Below are 19,438 nucleotides of genomic sequence, written 5' to 3'. Positions count from 1 at the left end.
TGCCAATGAGTCAGAAACTCATTGGATAATTAAAGTCTATCAAAGTGGAAAAAAGAATGAGTGGAGGATGTGACCTGGGAAATGAACACCAAATCTTGGAAGCAAACAGCAAAGACATCCAGTTCTTGCTGAACATCACTGATTTGTGTTATCCCTATATGAGTAATGAGATGACTGTCTATTAACATTAACATCAGAAAGATATACTGCCATTATACTAAAATCATACATGACCCCAGAACTAAACAGCCTTTGTACAGTTAACATATATTATTATATATATTTATATATATATTAATAATTGAGCTCTTTCAGTACAGAGCTGGAAAATGCTTTCATTACACCCATGAAGTTATTCCTCATTGTGAACAATTATATTTGCCACATACAATCTTACCTCATCATTCTTTTCTTTTACATAGAGAATATAAGCAATAATACTATATTTTCCAAAGCAGATCAATAATATCACAATATACTTACTACCTTTATTTCAAGATAGTATGCCAACACGTGTAATTGTACAAGTTTTGTGGCCATGTTTTGATTCAGATAGGATTACAGCAGCCAGGATTCCCCATCTGGGCAAGCCCAAACCAAAAACTGTAATGTAAAACTGCGTAATCATACAATAATGAGGAGGAATGGAACTCTGACAGACACCTGGTTTACACCTTGCTTAAAATCCAAGTAGCTTAAAAATAACATTAAGTTGGTCTGGGCCTTGTCCAGTCATGATGGGAAAATCATGGCCTGTCTCTGATTCCTGATTCCTGGGTCTGACTACTCCCTTATTTAAGAACATTTTTTTAAAAATATATATATAATTGGTAACATATATCCATCATAAAAAGAGCTCTCCACACCTACATTCAGGAATGTATGCAAAAGTGCCTATATGTGTGCTCTAACAACAACAACAAAAATACAGCAAAGACATTTCATTGACAAACAAGCCAGATAAGAGGGAATTTGCTTTAGTTGGATAGCAAGTGCATAATGCATTTGTGCCACAGGTAGGACTGTGCAAATGTATATGCTGAAAATGCATGTTAGGTTTCACAAACATTTTTGTAATGTCTTAATAAAAACTCATCTTTGACTTTTCTTCACTGTCCTGAGAACTCTGAGCCTCCATCTCATCATCAGTTTATGTTTCCAGGTTTTCAAGGAAGCAAAATTCTTCTCTTCCTTTTTTGTTTATAACCAAATCACTATCCGTGAGTGAGAAATATTCACTTAACTCCACAAGTTTAGGCTTATGAATACAAATTCATAAGACTAGAATCAAGATGGGAGAGTTTGCAATGACAGAGAAACAACCGAGTTCCTCCATCAACAGAAGCAGAGGCAATTCCCTTCCAAAAGAAGTAAACCTGTAAATCTTTGTTGTAGCTTTGGATGAGCCTTTTGGAGGTGGAACATGATGCTCCCAAGTACTGGCAGATTCACTTTATTCTAGCCTGCTATACAAGGAGCATAGCAATGGATAATCCATGAGAAAAGCTTTATGAAAAAAGCCCTAAAAATTAAGTATACCAATCAGTTAAGATTTTATTACGGAAAACAGCTTTCATTTTATCTCATAGTTCTCCTATTTCTTCGTGTTAACATGTAAATCCAAAAGAGAAATAAAATGAATAATACAATAATATACTTAGAGAAATCTTCTAAGCAACAAAAGGCTGTAAAGCATTTCTTTGGGCTCTTTGCATGCAGTCTGCAAGGAGCAGAAGTTTCCAGGCTGCTGTGCTTAAAAGGCTAAGTGTAAGAAATTACTCTAGTTGCATTCAGTCAGTGAGGCTGCATGGCCTTCCTCCTTATTTCTAAAAAAGGCTGAGCAAAGCCCAAGTTTCAGAGCTGCTGGTTTGTTCTCATTTCCCAGGATGGAAGAGTATGAGATTACAGGACTTGCAAGAGGTCACAGTGGAAAGGAAATCAGGTCTTCTATCAAACATCTGCCTAGTGAACTCTTCTACCTAAGTCGGTCTATCTTTCTGGTGCAGGTGCATTTAATTTTTTTTACAGAAGAAGAGCAGGCCCACAGAAAGAATTACCAGATTAAAAGCATTCACCTGAGTTACAAGACACTGAAGTGAAATGGTGACAGCAATGGAGCTAGAGGGTACCCCAGAAAGGAAGCAACACTTAAGACTTTGAGGTGATCTAATTATAGCATGCTAACTGTCCAGGAAATAAAACTATGCATTAGAAAGTGCAGTGGAGGATGAGGCTTCTCCTGTGAAGGTAGGTAGCTGAGACACTGCCAAACTTTGCTTGGTTTTTCTAAATGCAAAATTGGTGAGATGAGGAGGTAAATTGCTTCCAGGATTTATGGTGGTAAACAGCTGGCCTAGCACAGGATGTTCCCCTCTGCCTATCAGTGGGCTGAGAGGTGCTCCAGGGACACGGGCAGCAGAACTTGGTAGTAAGTGGGGTTATGCTACTTAAACCCTGACATAAAAAGCAAGTGCTGGGGGGTAAGGTCTGTCCATACTAGCCTTGGCTGGGGCCTCTGCCCACAGGCCTAGCAGGCCCATTCCAGCCCCACCTGGTGCTGTTTTGTGGTCGTGCCACAGCCCTGCCCAGATGATGGCCCTACAGACGGACTCCTATCCCATCTCCTGACTGTGTCTGAACTTGCTTCCCCTCACCAGGCCTCATAGTGACCCCCGCTGCTGGCTCACAGCTCAGGGTGTCAGGAAGGGCCCTGCACTGGTCAGAGCAGCTCAGTGGGTGTGTGAGGGGCCCGGATGCAGCTGGGGAGGCTGGCAGTGCCCTTGCTGACAGGAGTTGTTAGAGGGTGGCATGTGCTGCAAAAACTGGATCAGAGGGGAAGAGAAAGAGACCAGAATGGTGGAGTGGTGGAAGAAAACCATAGCACGCAGCACTCTGGCCTCCCACGCTGCCCATCTCCTCACAGGAGGAACTGGGCGGGAACAGAACATAACTCACAGTGAGAGTGAGGGATACAGAGGTGAGGGAGGTGGGGAACAGGTGTTTGGTGTGAACTGAGTGCAGGGAAGAGGGAGGAGAGGTGCTTGCTGAAGTGTTTGTTTGATTATTCACATTCTATTTTTCACAGTTTTCAGAGAGGTTATCAAAGGTTCATGTTATAATGAGTTAAATGAAGCCAAAATCCTCCACAGATTTTTTTTTTCTTACCCATTATGCAATCCTCTCCATGTTGTGTGCACATGGTACAATCCATTCTGGTAGCCCGTGTAGTAATGTGATAGCAATGTTCTGTTCACGCTAGTGTTGCTTTTCAGTTTTGTTTCTGGGTATGTTCTGGCTTTTATCTACTGTATTAGTTCAGCTGGTTGGGGGATCGGCTCTTTTGCAAGCACCATGGCAGTTATTTCTTCCTCAAGTTCAAATTCCATTGTCACCACCCCTGGCATTTGAATCTGTGAGCTGTGATGTGTACTGGAAGGACAGCAGGGCCCAATGGTTAGCTCACTGCACTCAAGCTTATCCAGTTCCTGCCATTCACCCAGTGAATGAGCTCTTTATAACAAGTCACTTCATCTTGATATACGAGCAAATTTGTCAACTACTTCAGTATCTGCAGATAAAATGAGTAAATCAGGAATTACTGCTTCTGGTATTCCGTTAGATTTTAACGTCATAACTCTTTTCGTGTAAGCCTGAAAAGCACGAGCAGTTCTCAAAGGTTGAGACAATCAGGCAAATTTTATGGCCTTTTCCTTTTGATTCCTTCTCTGAGATGCAGACTAAGGCTTGAACTGATCTTTTGCCATTCAGATCTGGTTCAGTGAGCAATTTAACGGTGTTTTCTGTCAGGCCCTATTGGACTCAGGGAACCAATGCAAAGCTTCAAATGGCTTTGAGGTTTCTTCAGTGTTTTGCTGATTCCAGTGCTGGAATGCTATGAAACTGAGGATAAACTTCTATAATGTTTGGGAAATATTTATGTTTCCTCATCCATGCATGTCTTTAGGCACAGTCTTCTCTTTCCTCTAAATTTTAAGGCTGAATTTCACACATAGTTTCCCTTGGCAGAGGTCAAATCCATGGAGTCAAACACTGACATCAAGACTGCAGCCAGTAACTGAGGAAAGACAATGATTTTGCTAGTCCACTTCTTTGACACTATTCCTGCTAACTTTTGCCACCTCTGCTATCTCTGCAGGCCACCAGACACTAAGAAGTCTTCAAAAAAATAATAATAATAAAACATACTTAAGAGCTTGAAGAGGGGGTGTCTGTCAATGTCAGCACTGCCAGTGGCACTGCCACTGTCAAACTGTGCCATGGTCCTCCAATTAAACAATTGCTGGTGTCGTAGACTGTAGAAGAAATGTTTATGGATGTTTCTAAGGAGACACTCTGCATCTCTAAGGCTGACATCTAATGTTTCTCTGTATGATCATTCACATGCTGGAAATACCTGAATAAGCACTTCAAGTGTAGATAATTTACTTGGTCCCTGTCTGGCAGCCTGTACAATCTGAAGCAAATGCAGTCCTATAGCAAAGCCATATTCTATGCACTATGCAAAATGTTCCTGTGGGGCCAAGTTTCAATTGTTGAGGAGGTCCTTTTCCAGCTCTATTATCTGTTAAATCTCATAAGGCAGCTATAAACAAGGGGTCATCACAGTGTGGATGTGTTTCCCTTAAGTAGTTTAGACTTAGTTCTTGGGTGTACAATCTTTGCTATTCTGAGCAGTGATTTGGAGTGCACTATAAAGTTGTGACTGGTGAGGTGTCCAGGAAACAAGGATTTATGAATATGTTAGATAAGGAAGACTGCAGAACAGCAGAGCAGGAATCTGCAGAGCTGGTGATATGCATGCACATTCACTTAAGCAAATACACAGTCATACTTCTGTTACCAAAATACAATCTATGCTTATAGGATGATGACAGGGAAAAGGGAGTTGTTTGAAATACTGGGTGTGGTGTTCACAGTGAATGGTCAGCAGAATTCAATATCATGAATGGAAGGGTTGGTACGATTTTTGGGTCAATCCTGAGACATGGAGAGAGTTATAGTCAGCTAAGCAGCTTTACTCATTTGGAGTGTATTATTTTAATCTGGAGTGAACATTTCAGGAAAGCTCCTGAAAATATGGATGTGATGGAAGAGAACAGGTAGAAGCTTAGAATATTGGAAAACATTATGTGGCTGGATATATAATACATGATAATTCAATTGAATCTCAATGGAGAATGGGTCCACACTAAAGCAGAATACTTCTAAAATCTGTTACTATAAAATTACAAAGTCTTCAATTTTATAAATTGTACAAGTGTGTGAAATTTTTTGGCATTTTTTGTTTGTTATTTGTTCTGGGGAAGAAGGGAAATGTGGTTAAAACAAAGTTCTGTGCACAGTAGAAACTCATGTCACATTTTCCTCTTGTATGGTACCGTGACAAAGACAGAAGTACTTCCTCATGTTCTTCTGTTATGATACCTTTAAGTTACTGGTGAGGTGGGACAGATAAGCATTGCTGCATCACAGTGTTACTGGTGGCTTTTTTTAGTTTCTCACCCTGTATCTGGTCCAGTACTTGCAGATTATCTATTTACTCTGCCAGTGCTTTCATTGCTCTTTGCTGGGAGCAGAGTTCAGGCAGTGCAATGTCATCCCACCTTCTGTGTACTTGAGCCACATTCTACCTTTCTCCTCACCCTGCTTCAAGTTACTCCTTCATATCTTTACCTCATACCAGTCCCAGATTCCTTTCCCATATCCTTCCCCCATTTCTTTCCATATATGCATTTTTCTTGCTCTTTCCCTGGGATTCCCAGACCTCTAGTTCTGTCCTTACAATTTCGATACAATCCTATCTCAAGCTCCTGCTTCTTTCTGTTTCCTTTCCTACTGTGACACTGGTCTCTGTTTCATTATGCCATCCATGAGAGGCAATACACCATATCTGTTTCCTCATAACTTATCTGTTTATTCCCTGGCAACATTTTTGGTGTTGGGTAAATGAGACTTTGCTCATACAGAGTTGAGCTGGAACTTGCTGAATGTGCTTACTGTAGTCAGAATAAGAAATTCACTTAGAGGGATCTGGTCAAACTGTATGCTGGTCAGAAATAAGGTTCTTGGAGTAATAAGCAGAGTTCTGATAAATGTATTTCCTCTCAAGAAAATTATAAGCCTTTTTTTTAAAGGGAGAGAGAATACTAGCCTCTAATGTGGAAAAGGTCACTAGAATTTAAAAAACACAGTCCAAATAGAATTATAATTTCATTCTGGGGGAGTTTCTTTGAATGGACCAGTGTTTTGGCTGGACCATACCATAAGAACCAAACCTGGGGCTCATATTCTGATGGAAAGGGTCCGCCCAAATTGTTTGGGACAGCTGCATCACTAGTAATTGAAGAAGATAGTACAAAGTTTCCCTTTTAATTACTCAATATTTTAACTCTTCACGGTTGCTTAACATTTTCTCTAGTGGATTCAAAGAATTGAAAGACCCAAACTATGGTAAAAGATGTCTCCATTCTTGAAGCAGTTCCTAATCTCTCTCTTTTCTCTCTTTTTTCTTTTGTTTGTTTCTTTGCACTGGGGAAACTTGAGAATAGGGTGAATCAACAGCAGACTGCATATCTCTGCATTGCACTGCATTGTGTAGATATACCGCAAGTCAAATTCTCTAATTGCCTTGGATTGCAGCTGTAGAAAGTACAAAGATAAAAGGAATTCTCGACAGTCGCATAATTATCTTAAATGTTGCCCTTTGACATTCTATGACTTAGAGCATAGCATAAGTGAAAACTCATGAAATTAATGGTAACCTTATTGCTAGGGAATGAAAGCTTAGAGGCTATGTGGTTGTTAGGTTACTGAAGCAGAGCAGGGGTATAACAGACAGCCTCTAGTCTTCCAAAATGGAAAGTGATGGATGATGCAGTTTAGGCAGTTTAAATATTTTTCAGCATTTCCAGATACGTCATGCTATGGTCCTGGGGTGGGCCCACGGGCCCACCCCAGCTCAGTAGCTCTTCCCAAAACCTTTGGGTAAAATCTCTTCTCAATATGATAGAGACGTACTCTGAGATGTCTATAGATGGAAGATACTGCATAAAAGATCATTCAGGAATGGAAAAGTATAAAGTATTTTTTAGTAATTTCTATACTAATCTGTACATATATATGTACCTACATGTATAACATAATTCATGTATATATATTTTATAGATTCTTTTACACGCTACATAGAAGATAACCTAGGAAATTTTCGTAAATTTCTAAAAGCTTTTTAAACTTTGAGGAAAATAAGCTTTTTATCCAAGATTGTTTCTTCATCTCTTTGTAACAGGATTCTTCAAGTGTTGTACTTGGTGATGGATGTTGTTGAGGAATGAAATGTGTTCATATTATCTAATTTTATTATAGTGATTGATAAATGAGCATCGAAGTTTTATTGCCCAGCTGTTCCCAGCAGAGAAGTTTAATCTCCTTCAGACAAAAATAAGTTAATGGTGAAATAATTGCAGCTAGGTATTTCCCTCTGTCAGCTCTTCAACCATTAAATACACTCTTCTTCCCTAGAGGTAAACTTGAAAGTTTACCTTCAGTTAGATACTGGGCAGAAGACACAGAGTTAAACCTAATTCTTGAAACCTACTCACATAGTGATGGATGGATGTTCTAGTGTAGATCCAAATGCTGGCTTGGTCATACAAACTCTAATACAAAGAAATTCAAGAAAAGTATGGAGAGCCAGACTGGCTGTCTCACCAATCTCAATCTGGAAGCAATCTAGCCATGCTCACGCAGAACAGATCTGGCAAGTCAGTGTGAGAAAGAGGTATGCTAGCTCAAGGAAATGTTGTAAGGTGCTGCTTTACCCTGTCCAAATAGTGATTTTAGTGATACTGAGTGTTATCAGCTGATTCAGGGCTCTGAGCTGCAGTATAAAATCTGGAGGTACCTTTGCTCCACAAATCCCTTCTGTCTCTCATCTGCATGTTAGGACTGCGAGGTCTTTGGGCACAGCCTTTCTGTCAATGTACTTTTGTACTACAGTTTATCTGACCTCAGCAGAATCACACTGTCTGTGGGTGGCAATAAATCCTTGTCTGACTAATAAAATTTTGCTGTAGCTGGTCATGACTCCATAAATGCTCTATTTTCCAGTTTTCTATTAGGACAGTTTATTCATTGACTTCAACCTAATAAAACTTTCAGAACTCGACCCATTCTTCCTTACAGAGCCCCTTTCTGCTGGTGTATCACAACAGCGGTGATCAAAAAGCATCCCCTCCCTAAATCTACACATTGAGGTATCAAAAGAATGGTGGAGAGCCCTGCCTTTGCCCATCAGTTCCTCCCTCAGTCGAACCAGACTGCATAGATTGACAGTACAATAAACATGAGTTATATTTTGGGTGAGGCTTCTGCCTATGGGTGGGGAAGAGCAGAGGTCATTGAGTGTGAAGAACTTATTTTCACAGTCAAATAAGCAGTAAAATGTAAGTTGGGTTTGTCTTGTTCCATAAATATGTGAGTATTCAAGACACGAGAGGAGTAGAAGACAATCTGGCACTGCCTATCAGTAAATGATGACTACAGGGAAGTAAGAGATGGCATCCCCTAAATAGGAAGAAGTTATTCAGTGCATGAACCTGAAGGTGCTATCAATTTAAATCCCTGTCTGCCCTGAAGATGACCCAAACCAGAGAGCAGGACTACACAGCAGGGAAGGAAAAGGTTAGGCAGGCATGAACTGGTCTCTACTGTGGGACATGGAGCTGCAGCTCATGGCAGGTATTTCCATTGTAACAGCAGCATATGTGGTGTGGCAGCTCTCTGCCACCTGTCTCTTTCCTGTGAGGATTCTCATGGATTTCCTGTGTGACAACTTCTGAAAAGAATGTATCTGTTCATAAGCTACAAACCTTGCCATATGGCTGCTATACAATGAATCAAGGCACGTATAGATGTTTCTTCTGTTGCCTGGTGCTTACAACCCCACAGAAGTTTTGTTTTTGCTTAATCTACTACATAACAAAAAGATCTTGAAGTCTTACATCTTTGGGCTTCATTAAGTCAGTCTCTGTTCAGGCAGACTGGACTGAAGATGTATGTTAAGCAAATCGGAAGGAATATCTGAGTGCATTCAACCGAAACAGATTCGTTTTCCAAGCTTTATTTATCACTCCTGACACATACATTTTGAAAGTGTTAAACTGCAGGAACTTTTATTCTAAGGCTTCTGTGTAGAAGCAGTTGCAAGATTAAGGGCTGCTTGTTAGAATATATTTTTCTCTGAAAGAAAGTTGTAGACGTAAGAAAGTGCTAGCTGCATAAGCCCTTGGCAGAGGATGCATATACATAGTCAGAAAATTTGTATCTTGGATCCCTAGTGAGAATCATCAGCTCTCTCAAGTAAGCCCTGCTCAACAACCCTCCAATTAGTGTATTTTGCATAATAATTAGATGGCAAAAGCAAGCCACTATTTAAAAATGGCATGTGATTGTCCCAGCCTCAGCCAGACCTGCTGATGCTGCAGTACGGGAGTGTGGTTGTACGCAGCTTCCTCTGCATCATCATGAAGGATAAGAAGGCAGAGGGATTCAGCCATAGCAGAGAAATGGGGATGCGCTGAACCAGCCACCTCCTCTGCATCAGAAGGTGAAGTCTCATAGTAACAAAGATGTAAAAGGAATTTGTGAACTAAGTGCAGTTCCAACTTGGCTGTGATCTCCCTGTGCACCCTGACTGACCAAAGGGATGCCTCTTGAAAGTACTGACAGAGGAATGGAAAAAGAAGGGAGTCCAAACTTGCCAGCCTGTAGCAGACCAGCACATTTTTCAGTAGCTCAAGCCTGCTCAAATGCTCAAGAACTATTTGCAGGAGACTATTCCCTGGATAAATGTAACCTTCCTTTCTGGTGCCCTCAGGCTATGACAAAACACATTCAAAATCCAGAAAGATCTGTTGCCATTTCCACTTGTGACTGTAATTTTAGACAAATAGGAAATTTTTCCACCGGAGCTCATTTAGCTCCACAGCTATTACTGTTCTGATCCGGGCTGGTTTGACTCTTCTATCTAGCGCTTTAATTTAAGGACTGGTGAGATCTTCCCTCTCTGTCTTCCAGTAGCCATCAGCACACTGCTCTTGCTCGGTTGCACCAGGAGGTGGCACCGTGTAAGCCCTGCAAAGAGGTGGCACCAGCTGGCTGGCAATCAGTGGGAGCTGCGGAATTGCTGGGAGCCAGCCTTGGTGTTCATACCCTCTGAAAGGCTGCTCCCAGAACGACAGCAACAACGAAACTCCAAACAGTCTTTCTGGATTTCACCACATTTCAGTTCTTTCTGACCCATAGGATGCAAAGGGAACAGATTTGGTGGAGCAGGCTTTCTGTTTTCTTCCGTTCCTCACCAGCCTCTCCCTCTCATGTTTCACAGTTAGCTGTGAACTCTGAGTACTTGAGCTATGACGTTGAATACAGTCAAGCCTTACAAGCTTGTAAATCACTGCTGTGTTTGTCTTAAATCACTGTTTTGTTTACCTGGAAGTAGATGTAGTTATGACTAAGTTCCTGTATAGCTTCATCTTTGTACTTGCGGTATCGGAGAGCATTATTTCTTCCAGCTAAAAGACAACATTCTATTAAACCACAGCTAAATTTAAATGAGAAAAAATGAAAATATAGAGAAAAATTGAGGACTCTTTAATGGAGCAAGAAAGAGCTCGGCCCAGTGATCAAATTGCATGTTACTGCCTTTTTCTAAATCATAGGCTCCAAAGTACAGCTTCCAGTATACCACCTTGGGAATGCACTCTGACTGCTCTGGTGCATTCATGAGAAACAGAGCACAGAAAATCTGAATACAGATCAGACAGAGAGAGCAAACAATGTTGTCTCAGTCAAGATTTGTGGTTCACACAAGGCAGAGTGTTTGTAGAATATTGTCAAGAATTCAGGAGTAGGTTTTAGACACCTACTGCTACAATTCAGAATGTCTGAACTGTCTCCCAATTCTCTATTTTCCAGCAATAGAACATAGGAATGCAGACCTGGAGGAAGCCACAAAAATGACAAAGTCCCCCTGGAATCACAGCAACTAGACAATCATGGAGATAGAGTTTCTGTGAGTCCTTCTCTGTTGGGAAGCAGAGACGATAGTCACTCTTTCTTCAAAGGGAAACTTCTGTCTACCAAGTCTGTCTTCTCTGACTGAGGCACCAGCTGGGCTGTTATAGGAATTCAAGACTCTTTGTTGCTAATTCTCTCTGTTGGTACTGGTTAGGAAGGAGGGAAGAGGAATGAGAGGGAACAGCTTTTTCCTTGGTAGGGGGTAGATACAAACTCATACAAGTATCATCAGTGTAAAAATTATTGTAAAAATAGCTGTTATTTTTTGGCAAAAGTCTATAAGAGTTGGGTGGAAAGGAACTTTATGATGTTCAACAAGTGCAGGTGTAGAGTCCTACACCTGGGGAAGAATAACTGCACATATCAGTACAGGTTAGGGGCTGACCTGCTGCAGAGAAGCTCCCCAGGGAAGGAGCTGGGTGTCCTGGTGCACAGTGGGCTGACCATGAGCCAGCAGTATGCACTTGTGGCCAAGAAGGCAAATGGTATCCTGGGAGGCATTAAAAAGACTGTGACCAGCAGGTCGAGAGGAGTGATCCTCCTTCTCTGCTCTGCCCCAGTGTGATCTGTCCAGTTCTGGTCTCCTCAGTTCCAGAAAGACAGGAAACTTCTGAAAAGAGTCCAGTGGAGGGCCACAAAGTTGAGGGACCTGGAGCATCTCCTATATGAGGAAAGGCTGAGAGATCTGGAGAAGAGAATACTGAGAGGAGTTTTATGTTCATTTATCTACCTAATGCTAGAATTCTGTAGAGAAGTAAATGACTTTACATCTCTTACTTGGCATCTGTTTGACAAACTGGGACAGACTCTGCTTGTCCCTTTCTTGTTAAGGCAGAAACTGCCACACTTAAGGCCAGGAGCACAATCTTGCTGTGCAGAGGAAAGAGGCAGTGCCTCCTGAAGCCACTGGTACAATTGGTACCCAGAGAGAAGCTGTGCTCCCAGGCCTGCTTGTACCCCTTCATAGCAGTCCTGGTGCTGGTTGTGGCCACAGCGAAGGCTGCAGGAAACAAAACTATGAGCTCTATGGATAGTGGTATGGGTATTTAATCAGAGGGCAAATGTTGCTTTGAATGTGATAATGTAGCCCCAAGCAGTGGAAATTAAAGATTCAAAAACACATTTGTTGGTATCAGTCTAACTAAGTAATAGGGGGGAATAAAATTCCGCAGGAGATGGCTTTGGCATGCAGGCTCTTTCCTTGCTCCAGACTGCTGGCAGCAGCCTGGCTGGGTTACTTGAAATGGGATTTGCTTATGGTCTGCCAGCCAGAGCCTCCTCTGCTGTGCCTGGCTGCACAATGTGAGTGTGTCAAGACAAATTCACTGCAAAGGAGACTGCACTGAAGTCAAGAGAGTTGCACTAAGAACAAATTCAGCCCATCGTTAGGCTATTTTCAGGGTGAATTAAGTGCTGACGTAAGTAGGCACAGGTCCCAATGTAATTGGCAGAAGTCTTCTAGGAGATTCAGGCCGGCCTTTCTGGCAGTGCCCTGTCCTGGGACCTGACAAATTGTTCAGTGCTTCTTGCCACACGACAGTCCTCTGCAGACAGAGATGTCACTGAGGACAAGTATCAAAAGTGTTTATAGCTGTGGAGAAAACTTCAGAAATCTAAGCAGAATATGTCACTGATAAACTACTACTTTCTTGGGATGGCAAACAGCATGGAAAACTACATTTGAGGGATCGACATGCAGTTATCCCAACAAAGTCACTACTGTTACTACCGTAACAGTTTGTCTGTCAGTTCCATTTTGCCACTGATATTACAGAGGCATCTAGTTCATTTACTTGTCTCATCAGCCCAAACTGCCTTGTATTCCAGCCTAGCTAGCACTCATTGCCCTCCCTTCCCACTGTTCTCACTGTCTCTGATTAGGACAGCTCCTGCCTACCCATGCTGAGCTATCAGAGTGCAGATCAGAACACATGAAGCCAAATATGTGAAGCAGTCTAGCGAAACCTGACTTAAAATAAAATATATATATATATAAAAACTCAGACATTGATCCAAACATTGCACCACTTGTGGCAACCATTTATAGAGGAGAAAAAGGAACGGCTTTCAAAAGTATCTACTACAAAGCTTTAGTGCAGCGCATTAATCAGATACAGAAATCAGGGCGCCTAGCTGCAAAATAGAGACTCAAAATATTCCATGAGGTCCTCAGCAGTATTCCCGTTTTTTTGAAATCGTCTTCTAGGATTGTTTTCAAAGATTTGGCGTTCATTTTTCTTCTCTTCTGCAAAACAGAAGGTTTTGAAAAAGAAGAGCCAACTTCAGCTACCAGATCTCTGTCCCTTAATGTATACCAGCACAATATCATTTCCCCATAGGCAGCAGAAACCAGTGACAGGCACAGATCTGGGCAGGAATGAAGATATCAGTGGAGTGGCATTTTTCTAGATCCCAGCAATAAATCAGGTATAAGTGTTTTTAGTGGTAGTAGGCATGATATTTTGCTGAAGATCAGTAGTGCGATGGGAAGCTTCTGTCCTTTGGTATTAATAAACCTGAAATATGGATCACAAAGCACACAAATAAAGCTCTTCCATTATCTGCTTTGCAAAACCTAGTGAACGTCATGCAGACAATGTCTTGAAACCATGCCCAAGCCTCTGCTTTCCAGATAGACTCACCCTTTGTAGATAATGTCTCTTGAATACAGCTTCTGCTGTCCCTGCAGTCTCACTATGCTGAGCTTTTTTAAAGGGCAGAAACGTAAGTATTAATTTGTAAACAGTATTGAGATATTCAGTCATTTAGTGAATGCCTGAGATTGTACATGCTGAAGTGCAGCTCCTGGCATTTGGGATTTCTGAGAGAATGTGAAAGAGGGTTTTATTATTCAAGCTAACTGTTCCTTCAGAGATCAGGGCAGGAGGGGGTGGGTGTATTCCCTGAATTGAGGGAATTTCAGATGGTAAGTAATGTATGATGGAGAGACCACAAGTGGAACCCAGCCAGGTTTTGATTATGCCGGTTCAGATCAGCACAAAGGAATCAGTGACCTGCTGGATTTAAATGCTCAGCTTTACTGGCCTGATTCTACCTTTTATGTTAAACCTCATCAATGCTTCTTTTACGCCATTTTACAAGCCCTTTGCCTGATTGAGGCTGTAGAGAACGAGCCAAGCACATACTGTGGCTCAGGAGACTCAGCACTGCCGATGTCAGGGAAGCCCCATCTCCTCCTCCCACTGCAGGATTTGACACTGGGTGCACACATCTTTGGGACAACCCTGGGTGGTGGCAGCTTTCAAATTGTACTGATTCATGTGTAAGCACCCATCTCTTACCCATCTGCAGCCCTGGTCAGCTATTATGAAGGGAGACTAAGGTATGTGAATGTGGGAAGCACAGGAAATAAACAACAGAAACACGTTTACTTGTGTGCATGAATTTACTGTATCCAAAACAGGTGCAGTGCATTCAGCTTTACCTGCAGAAACTGATAGGACAGGCATGGGAGGCACTGGGATGTCACAGGCATGTTTATATGACCACAGTTCGCTTCTCTTTGCTTTTTGATATTTTTACCCTCCAGTAAAATGAGAAGTCTGTGATCTGGTTGCAGGAAATTAGACCTAGGAGCACAACCTGAATGCAACTAAGTACAAGTCCCTGGCAGACCAGGCAGCATCAGCTTTGCAATGACTGTAACTCAACTTCCAGTTCAGAATAAGAAAGCTTCCAGTAACTTAGCCATCGCTCCATTCATCTCCCTTGCCCTGGGCTGTGTGTATGTAAGGGATTTGAAATTTACTTTGTACCCCGTCTTCTATTTAATTTTATTGACTTACATGAAACACTTTTCCATGTTTGTACATACTTTGATGTAAATGAAGGAGAACAAGAAGTCTAGTAGGATAAAATAGTCATTTAAAATGACTGTGTATTTAAATAAAGACAAGACAGCTGATCTCAGCACCAGAGAAACAAGAGTGATGCTAGGCAGAGTTCCAAATTCTGCTACACTCCATACAGAGGCTGAGTTTTAACAATTTTCCTCTTAGCTGTTTGGCATTGAGCTAGACAGCATTTCTGAATCTGCTTTTGTAGAATGAGATAAATGTATCCATTCATCTGCTTTACTAAGTTTGGGCAGATTGAAGTCCTCTCTAAACTATGGGCCTGATTCTCCTCATCCTCAAATTGCAATCAGCCGTAGCACTGTTAAAGCTCAGTTCAAGTGCAAATAAAAAGGACATTTTCTCAGGGTCCATGAAGCAGGATGAATCTATACTTTCTCTTGGTCTTCGTTCCTTGGTAGCTGGGTGTGACTTTTTCTCTGCAACAACTTTCATGTTCTGCTGTGACATGCTTTGCCAAAAGGCAATTAAACCACAGTGTTTAACAATGTATTCTAAAACCTTCCTAATCCCAGCACAACTTCTGCAGAATTTAATACATTCATCCATTTATTTAATTTTTGTATTGAAGGTGCTTAGCCACCTAGTCTCAGCTATTGCTGGCACTGCAATTCCTAATGAGATAGGGGAAAGAATTTAGGTGTAAATGGTATTGTTAGCTGAGAAGATATGTGTGGATTTGTACATGTGCATAAATGCACTCTTATACAACTTCTGCTCACAGCACAGAAGGGAAGAATGTGGCATATGTGTATTTCCACAAATAAGGATGAAGATTTTTTTTAAGCTTTCCATAAATAAACTACAACTGGGAGCAAAGAACGAAGCAGAATTTCATTATGAAGGGGATTAATTGTCTAAATCTCTGAGGAGAACAGAGTTGTTCTAGACATGAAAATGATTTCTTTTTACAATTATACTTGCTATATTAAATGTAGTTGGATCAATATGATAGGCTGGTTGCTAAATACCCACAGTTCTTGGCTGTGCTTTTCTCTGGTTAGTTGTATTGTGTTGTGTTTTGGATGTATCTCTGTCGCCAGTTGTGTTTAGTGATCAGTCTAAGAAGCACTAAAAACTGTCTCCCGTGTACCTGAGTTATGGCTGCATAGGTGAGAAAGATCTCCAGTTTATGAACGTCCCCTAAGCCCAGCAGGGCTCCCAGCAGCCTTGCTGTTCATGAAATCTATCTTTGTCACAAATAGCAAATCATAGGCTATGGAATATCGCAATCTCATTATGGGATGTCATCCTGCAGCACAAATACATTATTCTCAGTGGATTTACAGACAGCCTAGCCAACATTGCCACCAGGACATGACAGATGTACTGGGTCCAGATTTACACTGAAACATGATTTACACTTGTCAGGACAGTGGCAAGAACAGGCTGCAGAGAAGACTAGAAATACTGTTGAGAGAGTTTCTCCTTCATGGTTCCTTAGACACCATAATCCCTGTCCTAAAGCATGAGGAGGGGGAGGGAGCAGCTCTCCCTTGCTCTTTCAGTTACTGAAGAGTGTAGGGAGTAATATTCTGCTCAGAATTTCTGACTGTGGGGCTGAGCTGTGCCTTTCATTTAATCCAAGAACTGGTCGCCCTAAGATGGGGAAACATAAATTGTCTGGGAATGATGGTAAATAAAACTGAAACAGGGAAATCTGCTCTGTGAGAGCCTAAAATAAATGTGAGCAGACCTTCAGACATCTGTGAGATGAGACAAATGAGAGAGAAATGATCCACTTAGAGCTAGAGGAGTCCAGTTATCATAGTACCTTTGAGGGGACAGCAGAAAAGGTTTTAGGGGATGTCTGCAGAGAAATGAAATAAATGCCACCCACAGAGTCTGTGGGACTGATGGGACTAAGTATCATATCAGCCTTGTTGGGGAAAGCTGGAAGTCACTGTTTCTGGGACAGAGAGAAGAGACGTGCACTGCTTCTTAATGAAGGAGAGAGTTAGAAAATCCTTGCACATGCATATTAGGCGGGAGTGTGGGGTACTGCAGGGAAGAGGACAGGCTCTGTTTTCTGAAGGAAGAAGCAATGAGGGGTGCCCTGAGGGAGCAGGGGAGGAAAGGATCTTGTCTGGGATGTAAGCAAAATCTGCGGAGAGGAATGTGAGTTGTGGAACTCACCCTGCCATCTCAATTGGGATCCGACTGACTAAAGGGAGTACACTTCAACTTCTGCCTAAGGTTTGCATGGCCATGCCTTCCCAAAACACAGTATCCTTTCACATGAACAGCAGTCCTCAGTGAAGTGCTGAAGTGAGCTCTCAAACCAAATTCAAGGCCTCCCTAGTTCAGTGGTCCTCTAGCCCAGCAGAAGGTAAGCAAAGCAGAACAGAGATGGCATATTTCCAACCAGCAACTAACTGCCTAATTTCCATTTCTCAACTCTGGGCATTGAAAGCCTAAAGGCTTTCTGAGTAGTGTCTGTGAAAACCAGGGCCTTTCCAATCCAGAGGGATTGTTTATGGCTCAGGTCTACATAAATCTAGTGCTTAAATTTCCCATCTGTGAAATTTTAATGGGCAAACCTTAGAAATAAGAAAGTTCTGCATGGTTTTACTGTAAAATCCAAGACTCACAGATTTATGTTTTAAATATGAGATCTCCACTGTGAGAAGTCACAGTCAAGTACAAGGTGAAAAAAGTGAAAAGAAAATGAAAATTACATGAAAAAAATACCCGCATGAAAGTGAAAATCTGTTGACAGATTACGCTTCTTCCTGTGGTCACCAGTGCAAATAGTCTGGCTCCTTGGATAGAAGTTAGTAAGCAAGATGACCAATTGTTCCTGTGTTTCTACTGGATATATTTTTTTTGCAGTGTTCACACCAGTACTGATTCACACTGAGCTTTGAGAACTAAGAATAAAGGAAGGAACTCTTGAAATGCTGAAGAAATAATTCCTACCAAAGAGAAATTGATAGTTTTGCCTATGAAATGGTAATATAATATCCATTTACAAGTGCTGTATATTATACACTTCCTCTCCCTAACACACAGCAGGCTTGAATTCATTGTATAATCACATTGTTTTCCTAAGCCAGAGAGATGGAAAATCACATGCCTACCTGGGAAATGAGCATATCTAATGACAAAGTAGCTGCAGAAGCAGCATGTGGACATTGCTATGTCTCATTAGGTCAGAGTAGAGAAAATCCCCAAATTAAATCTTCACAGCCAATATTGTAGCATGCTTGTTGTGGGCTCTGGTATAAGGAACGAGGCAGGGCTCTTCTCCAGCCAGACCCCAGTATTCACCTCACCAGCTGCCATCTGCTTAGCCCAGCACCCAGTGTGCTGCACTGGGGGTCTACAGGGTTGCCGAGAGGAAGGCCCTCAGCTTCTGGGTTACTGGCACTTCCACCTGCTGACAAGCTAGAACAGCTTTTCCACTTTCAGTCTGCAACCCAACATCTTTCAAAATCTCAGCGACTCATGATCCCTGAAGTCATTCACTACATCATCAGCAGAGCAAGGGCAGGGACCTAGAGCAGGGGGAGAGTCCTGCTGCTCAGCAACGAGGCTGTAGGAAAGGGCCACTATGTTGCTCAAGACTGTTGATTAGAGCCCAATTCTCAAACCCCCAGTAACTCCAAGCACCCCCATCTCTGTACTGCCTTCAGTGCTTTGCCAGGAGCCTATGCGTCCCCTTTTGTTGTGCTTTCTCCATTGAGCTGATACTCAGTTACTTCATCCTGCTTCATGGGAACCCATCATGGCTAAGTCAGATTTACATCCAAGTCTTCAGTGCATGTTAGATCAACTCCAAAATGTGCTGGTGAGTTACTGGTGAGTTTTGCTGTGAAGTTTGTTGTCTGTAGTACAAGGAAAGGCTATGTTTTATTCATGGTTGATAGGCTTGTGAATAAATATAGTTAATAGTGCTCATACTCCCAACACTTACTGCTGTTCTACAATAAAAGTGAAGCATTTCATGACAGAAGTATGGCAAGGCAAAGGTTGACCTTTTGAGACTCTGGAAACTTCCTAGGTCTTTCACTCTATGGATATGTGTACTTCTAACGGCTATGGCTAAAGCATGGCTTCAGTAAAGCTTCAGAACTTGATTTTGAGAAAAGATGAGAAAAATATCTGCAGAGTTATCCAGAATGATCAAGGGTGATTAGACTCAAATATGGTGAGACTGAAGGATAACACCTACCCTGTCCCTTATCCCCCAGGTCTCACAACAATGAGTTTAGATACGTTGAAGGGTCCCTAAGACCTTTTATTTGTTGATCAGCTCATGACAAGTGATAAAAATGTGAGATTTCTACAGGCCTTCCACATGAATAGAGGAAAAATAAACTAAAATTGTGAATTTCAGCTCCTTGAAATTCTCTTTCCTGCAGCACTGACAGGAAAGTGATGCTGAGTGAATGTGGGTACAGAACATTCCACCTGTTGTGCTGTCCAGTATTGTCTTATTTCTTTGTTGTTTCTTTTCAGACTCT

The sequence above is a fragment of the Numida meleagris genome, chromosome 4 (assembly GCF_002078875.1).
Source record: "Numida meleagris isolate 19003 breed g44 Domestic line chromosome 4, NumMel1.0, whole genome shotgun sequence".
In the NCBI taxonomy this organism is placed as follows: Eukaryota; Metazoa; Chordata; class Aves; order Galliformes; family Numididae; genus Numida; species Numida meleagris.
Note: the sequence above shows the minus strand (reverse complement) of the source record.